Source organism: Juglans microcarpa x Juglans regia, chromosome 1S (assembly GCF_004785595.1).
Source record: "Juglans microcarpa x Juglans regia isolate MS1-56 chromosome 1S, Jm3101_v1.0, whole genome shotgun sequence".
Taxonomy (NCBI): domain Eukaryota; kingdom Viridiplantae; phylum Streptophyta; class Magnoliopsida; order Fagales; family Juglandaceae; genus Juglans; species Juglans microcarpa x Juglans regia.
In genome coordinates, this window is record NC_054595.1 from 17,514,912 (window position 1) to 17,523,617 (window position 8,706).

An 8,706-nucleotide genomic window follows, 5' to 3' on the forward strand; every position below is an offset into this window, starting at 1 on the left:
TTGGTTCCTTCCTTCTCCATCCCTCATCCCAAATATTTCTGCCCCCAAATTGCCTAATATCTCAATCATATCCTCTCCATTATCATCACTGTCATCAGGATCATCCACATTAATGTCGTCTATGTCGATGTCGTTACCCTTCTCCATTTGATTGGTCTGACTGCTAAATCTAACTCCTTTGGAAAATGGTTCTCCATGTAAGACCCAAGGTGAGTATTTAGGATCAATTTCATTTACAAATAAATGATCCTCCAATACCACCAAATTATAAGAACTAAGATTTTTGCACTTCTTGCACGGACATCTTATAAATTCTCGACTGTCAACACTTATGCGAGCAAATTTTATAAAAAACTTCACCCCTTGTGCATACTCTTTATAGTCTCGCCCAAGTCTATCTCCCAATAGCATCCAACTTTTATTCATTGTATTTATGTTACTTGTCGGATGTTTATCAAGAAACACCTAATTTATGGGATAAACACTATCAAAAAACATCAAACTTTTATAAGGTAGTTGATCCTATCCTATTCGAGAGGCTATCATCTATATCGCATATATACTCAGTCCTAAACTCTAATGTTAGTACAAATTTCGGCAGCATTTTCCTACAATTCTTCAAGTATGCTAGTCACGATAAGTCATCAACTCTATTAATGGGCTGAGAAACTTATAGACCACATATCCGAAGAATGTAAGGAATTGCTAAACCAAAATTTTAATTGACTAACACAAGAGTCTAAACTGAATATATCTGCCGTATAGATGATAAAATCTCAAACTGTCCACTTTGGAAAATTCAAGAATTGTACCCAAACATTCTTTAAGAGAATATTTGATCACAACTCTTGAACGGGTCTAAGGTTTAAGTACATATAAAAATAACCCTAAAATTCAAAACTATCCAAATCCTAATACAATTATACAATAAAATCACGTTCTAAATCACATTAATTTAACTATGAACAATTAGTAATTATGTTTTATCTATATTTTAAGTTTCTAATTTAATTTTAGAGCATAATATTTTGTAATTAAAAATAATTATTTTTATTTTATAATTAAATTTTTTATAAGTATTAACATTAATTTAACTATTAACAATTGCTATGTTATATCTATATTTTAAGTTTCTAATTTAATTTTAGTGCATGATATTTTGTAATTATATTTAATTATTTTTATAAGTATTAAACATTAATTTAAATATTAACAATTGATATGTTATATCTATATTTTAAGTTTCTAATTTAATTTTAGTGCATAATATTTTGTAATTATATTTAATTATTTTTATTTTATAATTAAATTTTTCTTAAGTATTAAACATTAATTTAACTATTAACAATTGCTATGTTATATCTATATTTTAAGTTTCTAATTTAATTTTAGTGCATAATATTTTGTAATTATATTTAATTATATTTTATTTTATAATTAAATTTTTTATAAGTATTAAACATTAATTTAACTATTAACAATTGCTATGTTATATCTATATTTTAAGTTTCTAATTTAATTTTAGTGCATAATATATTGTAATTATATTTAATTATTTTTATTTTATAATTAAATTTTTTATAAGTATTAAACATTAATTTAATAAACATTAATTTAATTATTAACAATTGCTATGTTATATCTATATTTTAAGTTTCTAATTTAATTTTAGTGCATAATATGTTGTAATTATATTTAATTATTTTTATTTTATAATTAATTTTTTTATAAGTATTAAACATTAATTTAACTATTAACAATTGCTATGTTATATCTATATTTTAAGTTTCTATTTTAATTAAATATATTATAAGTATATTTTATAATTATATTATATTATTTTTTAAGCAATTACTATATTATATAATTATATTATATTATAATTTAACCAATTACAAGGATGCTGTTAGAACAAGAATCTTATCGTACAGAGTCCCGTTCGAACTAACATTATAGCGTTCGAACGGAACAAACCCAGATTCTAGACACGAAACAGTGACAAAACATTTGCCACAAAACACAATTTTCATAATCATAATCTCATAATATGTATATTGACAGAGTGCCCATTTTAAATGGGATTGCACAAACATAAATATACCAAAAATCTTAACAAAATTAATTAAAAACTATAAATTATCAAAAATCTAAAAATTATAAATATTACCTCGAATTTAAGCAATCCAAACAAAAGTATCAATCCACAATACCTACATAAGCATAAAACACATTATGAGAAAACCTAAATCATGTGCAATAAACTAACATTAATGAAACTCGAAATACAAAAAAATATAGAACAAAAAAAATAATACATTTTATAAACCTTTCCTCTCTCTCTCTCCACAACACTCTCTCACACACACAAAATCGCCTGCCTCCAAATAAATTTTTATCAACTGTGAAAATGAACTGGAGGTTGAGGTATTTGAATCTGTGAAGTCCCGTCGAACTGGACATTTACACATTCGAACAAGAAAATTTTGAATATGTGTCAAATCTGCCGCAATTTATTTCACATTCGAACGTGTAATTTTGTTGTTCGAACTAACAAATCAAATATTTTTTGGCATATTCTTCAAATGTAGACAAGCTCAAAGGGTATTTTCGTTACACTATTCGACCAGTGCGTTCAAATGTTGAATTTTCACATTCGAATAAACAAACATTCAGAGTATTTGGCGCGAAGTTTCCCTCCAAACACATTCCACGAGATTAAACCATTCGAACGGGACGTTATTGGATTCGAACCAATCACAAAATATTTTTTGAATATTATATAGTATATAATAACTTTATATTATAGCAACTATTTTATATTATAATTGATAATATATAATGTACTACAAGTCTAATAGTTAATATAATACTTATATTATATACTTACTATTAATATATAGTACTTATTAATATATATATATATATATATATATATACTTTTAGTCTTCTAATTTTGCACTATATATTATATAACTTACTACCTTGTAATATAAAATATAATAAGTATAGTTATAGTAACTTATAATAGTAATAATGGTAACTAGTAACTATGGTAAATATAGTAACTAGTAACTATAGTAACTAGTTACTATACTTATGATAACTTGTATAGTTATCATAACTTATAATACTTATACTGTAGTACCTATATAACTAATAGCTATTATATATATATATATTAATTATATTAACTTGTATAGTTATCAGAACTTATAATACTTACACTGAAGTAGCTAAATAACTAATAGCTACCATATATATATTAACTATATTAACCTGTATAGTTAACATAACTTATAATAGCCATAGCTATATAGTAACTATATATCTAATACTTACACTATAGTAGTTATATAACTAATAACTACTATATCTATATTTATATTAATTATATTAACTTGTATAGTTATCATAACTTATAATAGCTGTAGCTATATAGTAACTATATATATAATACTTACATTATAGTAGCTATATAACTAATAACTACTATATCTATATTTATATTAATTATATTAACTTGTATAGCTATCATTACTTATGATAGATATAGCTATATGGTAACTATATATAATACTTACACTGTAGTAACTATATAACTAATAACTACTATAGTTAATAACTATTATAGCTATAAAGTAACTATATATAATACTTACATTGCAGTTATATAACTATTAACTATAGTTAGTGTTATAATATTATATAAATTAAACAAGTATAGTTATCATAACTTATATATAGTAGTTATATAATTAAGCCATTGTAATTATACTAAGTACTTAGTATGTACTTAGTATGATAGAATAAATATATTTACAAATAATATACTAAATATATTAATTAAAAGTATTATAATACTATTTTTAGTTTTATTTTTATACTTTTTTACTTTGTAATAATAGTATTATTATCTACTACTATTAGTAATATAATTATAAATATATTAATATAATAACCGTTCGAACGGATATTTATCAAGTTCTAGCGAGACGCCACGGTCATTATAGACTTAGTTCGAATACAATTCCACAAAACTCTCTCATTCGAACCAACAACCGCCGAGAGCCTCCGAATTCACCCCTTATCTCCGCTGTGAAAACCGCCATTGAACCGTCGTAGCAACCCCACATTTGAACTTCTAAGAGGTATCGGTCAACTCTCCACCTCTATTGTTTAGTTTTTTGCACGAATGGGTTGTGTTTGGGCGATATGGATTTCGAATCCGAAATCCATCCATTTTGGTATATTCTGTATAAATAACATCAAAATAATCGGTAGAAATGATTGGGCTTCACTCCTTAATCATTTCTACTGATTAAAATAAAATATAACATCTAGATAGGAAGTTTTTCAGTTCAGGGCTGAGTCGACTCAGCCATGGCTGTTTGGCTTCTTCCCATTCGAACTAACTCTAGTCCGTTCGAATGCTTAGTTGCCAAACAGCATTATTTCTGTTCTAACAAAATAAATTTGTTCGAATGAACAAAGATTTCTGGTTCAAATGAACAGAACAATCCATTCGAATAGATTTGACTAGTTCGAACAGAATATGTTTCGTTCGAACGAATTATTTCAATTCATTTCAATATACTATAATTCTTCAATAATTTATTTTAAATATTATGGTTAATTATATTCTTACTTTCCTTATGGTTAAACAGTATATCAATGGCATCCAGCGGAAGAAAACGTGCGAGAGATTAGCCCAGCCAAAGTAGTGGAGCAGCTCATGCTCAGGAGACGAGGCCTATACTTGTCGAGCGCTAGTCATTTTGTCTGACTTCTCCGATCTTTCATGGGAGGAACGGAGCATACAATCCATCTCCACTAAGCGGAGATGGATACCGATCTGTGAGTAGCGGGGGACTGCATATCAAGAGATGGTCGGTGAGTTCTACCGTGTCATGGGAGACCTTAGCAATGATGCTCTGTTCTACACCCTATCGGTCCGAGGAGTGAGTATTAATTTCTCTCCCCACATTATTGTTGAGTTTCTTGACATCTCGCGCGTGGCCAACGCATATCTTGTAGCGACTACACGGGGACCAACGACTGCACCATCTGATTCTGACACACGGGCCGCATCCTCCACGCTAGCCCCAAATGTAGATTCAGATGTTAGTTCGGATGGTAGTGAGGATGTGGATATACCTGATGATGGTCTCACAGACGATCAGGTTCTTCAACTAGTGCGAGACCCATCGGCTCCTCCATATGATGAGAGCAAGGTGATCCGATAGGCCGATTGTATAGCATTTTTTAGAATGCTTAATTTGATTGTTGGCTATAACATCGATCTGAAAAAATACAAGACTGATTTCGGGATCGATCGAGCCAAATTTTTGCTGCGGATAGCACGAGGGGATCCCATTGATCTGGCATTGTATTTATTCCTCCGCATTCGATCGGAGTCACGATTTTCCAGTGGAGGTAGTCTACCATTTGCACTGCTGATATCTAACCTCTACTCCTATCAAGGGTTACAGTGTCGGCCACTGAGTGGAGGTCGCCATAGATGGGGCCCCTTAACAAGATCACATTCAGCAAGAGCAAGGGGTACTTGCGGAAGACTGCACCAGAACAGCCTAGTGATCCTCCCACAGATCCAACTTCTTGTAGTGTTGCTGTTGTTGAGAGACAGCCTCTTGGGGCTACTTTGGATCAGGTACGAGCTTTGTTTGTGGAGTTCATTGAGCCCATTATGGAGAAGCTTAGGGATCTAGAAGGATCCATTAAAAAGTTGCAAGAGGATGTTGATCTACTAAGGACCCAATGATCGTTTTAGTTATTATTTTACTTTTTTATGTTATATTGAACATTATATATTTGATATGTAATTAGTGTATGGTTTTTATTTTTCGTATTTACTACTTTGTTTATTTTTTTCATTTTACTTGCCGTTCATGATAATATAAAAAATGATAATATCTTTAAAGTTATATTTATATAAATTTAACATAAAAGAAATCACTATAAAGTTTTGAAGTTAATTACATAAAATTAATTTATGAATTTATAAATATTTTAACTCACTGCAAATCATAATATATAATATATACACATTTTTATATTTTGAAAATAATAACAAATTAATGGAAAAAATATTTATTACTTTAATGGAAAAAATATATGCACAAATCCATACTAATAAAAAAATTAATTGAAAACATTTCCGTTCGAACAAATAAATTTAACTTCGAATAGTTGTTAACTTTCCCCGGAAAAAAAAAATTAATTTCCCGTCAATATTATTATTCGAACAGATTATATACTGTTCGAACGGACATTAATTCCATGTTCAAATCTATTTTGTTCCGTTCGAACGGTTTTATTTTTTTGAGACAATTTTGTTCGTCACAAAATATCTTGTTTGAATGGATAGTTTTTCGTTCGAACGAATTTAGTACCTCAAGCATTTTGGGAGACGTCTCGAAAAATGACTTTTAGGGACAAAATTTAATTCGTCCCTAACAAATTTTGTCCCTAAAAGTCAAATTTCTTGTAGTGTATATATATATATATATATATAAGTACAATCGATACCAACTCTTTTAGAGGCGCTCTGAGTTTTCATATTTCTCACGTCTCTTCCTATACACCAAAACTTGTCCTAAAAGCATTGTCACTCTAAAATTTGACTAAAAGTTGAGATTTTAGATAAAGTCAAAACTATTGGAGATATTAATATATATTGGACTATCTATCCTAAAGTCAAAATAATAATATAATATTAGATAAATTAATAATAATTTTTTTAAAACTTTAGTAATCGACCACCGTCATTACACTTCTCTCTCTCTCTCTCTCTCTCTCTCTCTCTCTCTCTCTCTATGCACCTCACAACCTCTCTCGTCCTCTATATCTGCACAAAAGCTTCTTCTTCGATCTCCTTTCGATATCTTCGATCCCAAATCCAATAGTAATATGAAGCCTCTAACCTTCATTGTACCAACTACCTACATATTCGGTATGTAAATCTGTTCACTTTGATTTCTTATCACGGTTAGTGATAATATGTAGTCAGTTTTATCTATCACAAGACCCCCCGCTCATAGTGATATCTCCATAACCATTTTCCATGCAAGGCTTTATTGAAAGATTTCAAGTTACAGATTCCTAAACCTCCTTCTTTAATGGGAGAGAAAATTGTGGCCCATTTCACCAAGTAGAATTTAAACTAGTCATTTATTCCCCCTATAAGAAATCATGTTGTAGTTTCTTCATGCGATGGGCCACCTTGGCGGGGAGAGGAAATAATGAAAGGAAATAAGTTGGCAAATTGGAAATAGTGGTTTTTATTAGGGTCACCCTACCCTTTTGGATAGATACATCCTCTTCCAACTAGCTAATTTCAACTCCATTTTTTTCTAAAACATCCTCCCAAATAGCTTTCAATTTGAACATAGCGCTCAACGGGAGACCAAGATATTTTATGGGCAGCTGAGATATCTAACAACCCAAGATGGATGCCATACTCTCCACATTAGGAACATTCCCCACTGACACTACTTCTAACTTAGCCAAGTTCACCTTCAACCCAAATGCAGGTTCGAAGCATAATAGGAGAGCCCTCAAGGCTTGAATTTGATCATGTTTGGCCTTACAAAAGATTAAGGAATCATTGACGAATAATAAATGAAATATGCTGAGTGAATCAGTGGGAGCCTCCCCCACTAAGAATCCATAAATGAACCCACCCGCCACGACACCTAATATCATCTTACTAAAACCTTCAATCACAAAAACAAAATGTAGTGAAGATAGAGGGTCACATTGTCTCAATCCACATGAGCTTTTAAAGAAACCTTTAAACGTGGCATTCACCAATATAGAAAAACAAGGCATAGAGATACAATGTTGGGTCCATGTACTCCACTTCGTACCAAAGTCACATATCTCGAGCATGTAAAGTAAAAATATCCAATTGACGTGATCATAGACTTTTTCCATATCCAGCTTGCACAAAAGTCCAGGCTCTCCCGATTTAAGTCGACTATCCAGACATTCATTGGCAATAAGTATTAAGTCGAGAATTTGCCTTCCTTTGACTAAAACATTTTGAGGCTTCGATATTAATTTCTCCAACACTTTACTCAACCTATTTGCCAATACTTTGGATAGAATTTTGTATAATCTACCCACCAAGTTGATGAGACGATAATATTTTACCTCTACAGCGCCAGACTTTTTAGGAATAAGCACTATAAAAGTTGCATTTAGGCTTTTTTTCCAACCTTCCATTTTCATGAAATTCATGGAAGAACCCCCGTGATATCTTCTTTGAGTACTTCCCAACATGTTTGAGAAAAAGTCATAGAGAAGCCATCTGGTTCTGGAACTTTGTCACCCGCCATGCATTTTAATACTTGCCTAGGCTATAACTCGTCAAACGATCTTTCGAGTTGTTCCATTTCCTATGAATCAAGATCGGCTATTAGAAATTTATTTCAATTTAAAATCATCACTGATTGAAGTCTCCTAAGTAGTCTCAGTCACTGTCAATCCTTCATTGAATGAACTACTAGATCACGTTTTTAAATTTAAACTCTCTTTTTGAATGATTGCAACCGAGTCCAACTCAAACTCGGACTCGAGCTTCCCAAATCTCTCTATAAATATCTTCCATTCTGTGTGTTATTTGGAAAAACCATAAACTTTTGCAAATGCAGCGGCCGAACCCAAGATACCTAGTCCAGCACCATG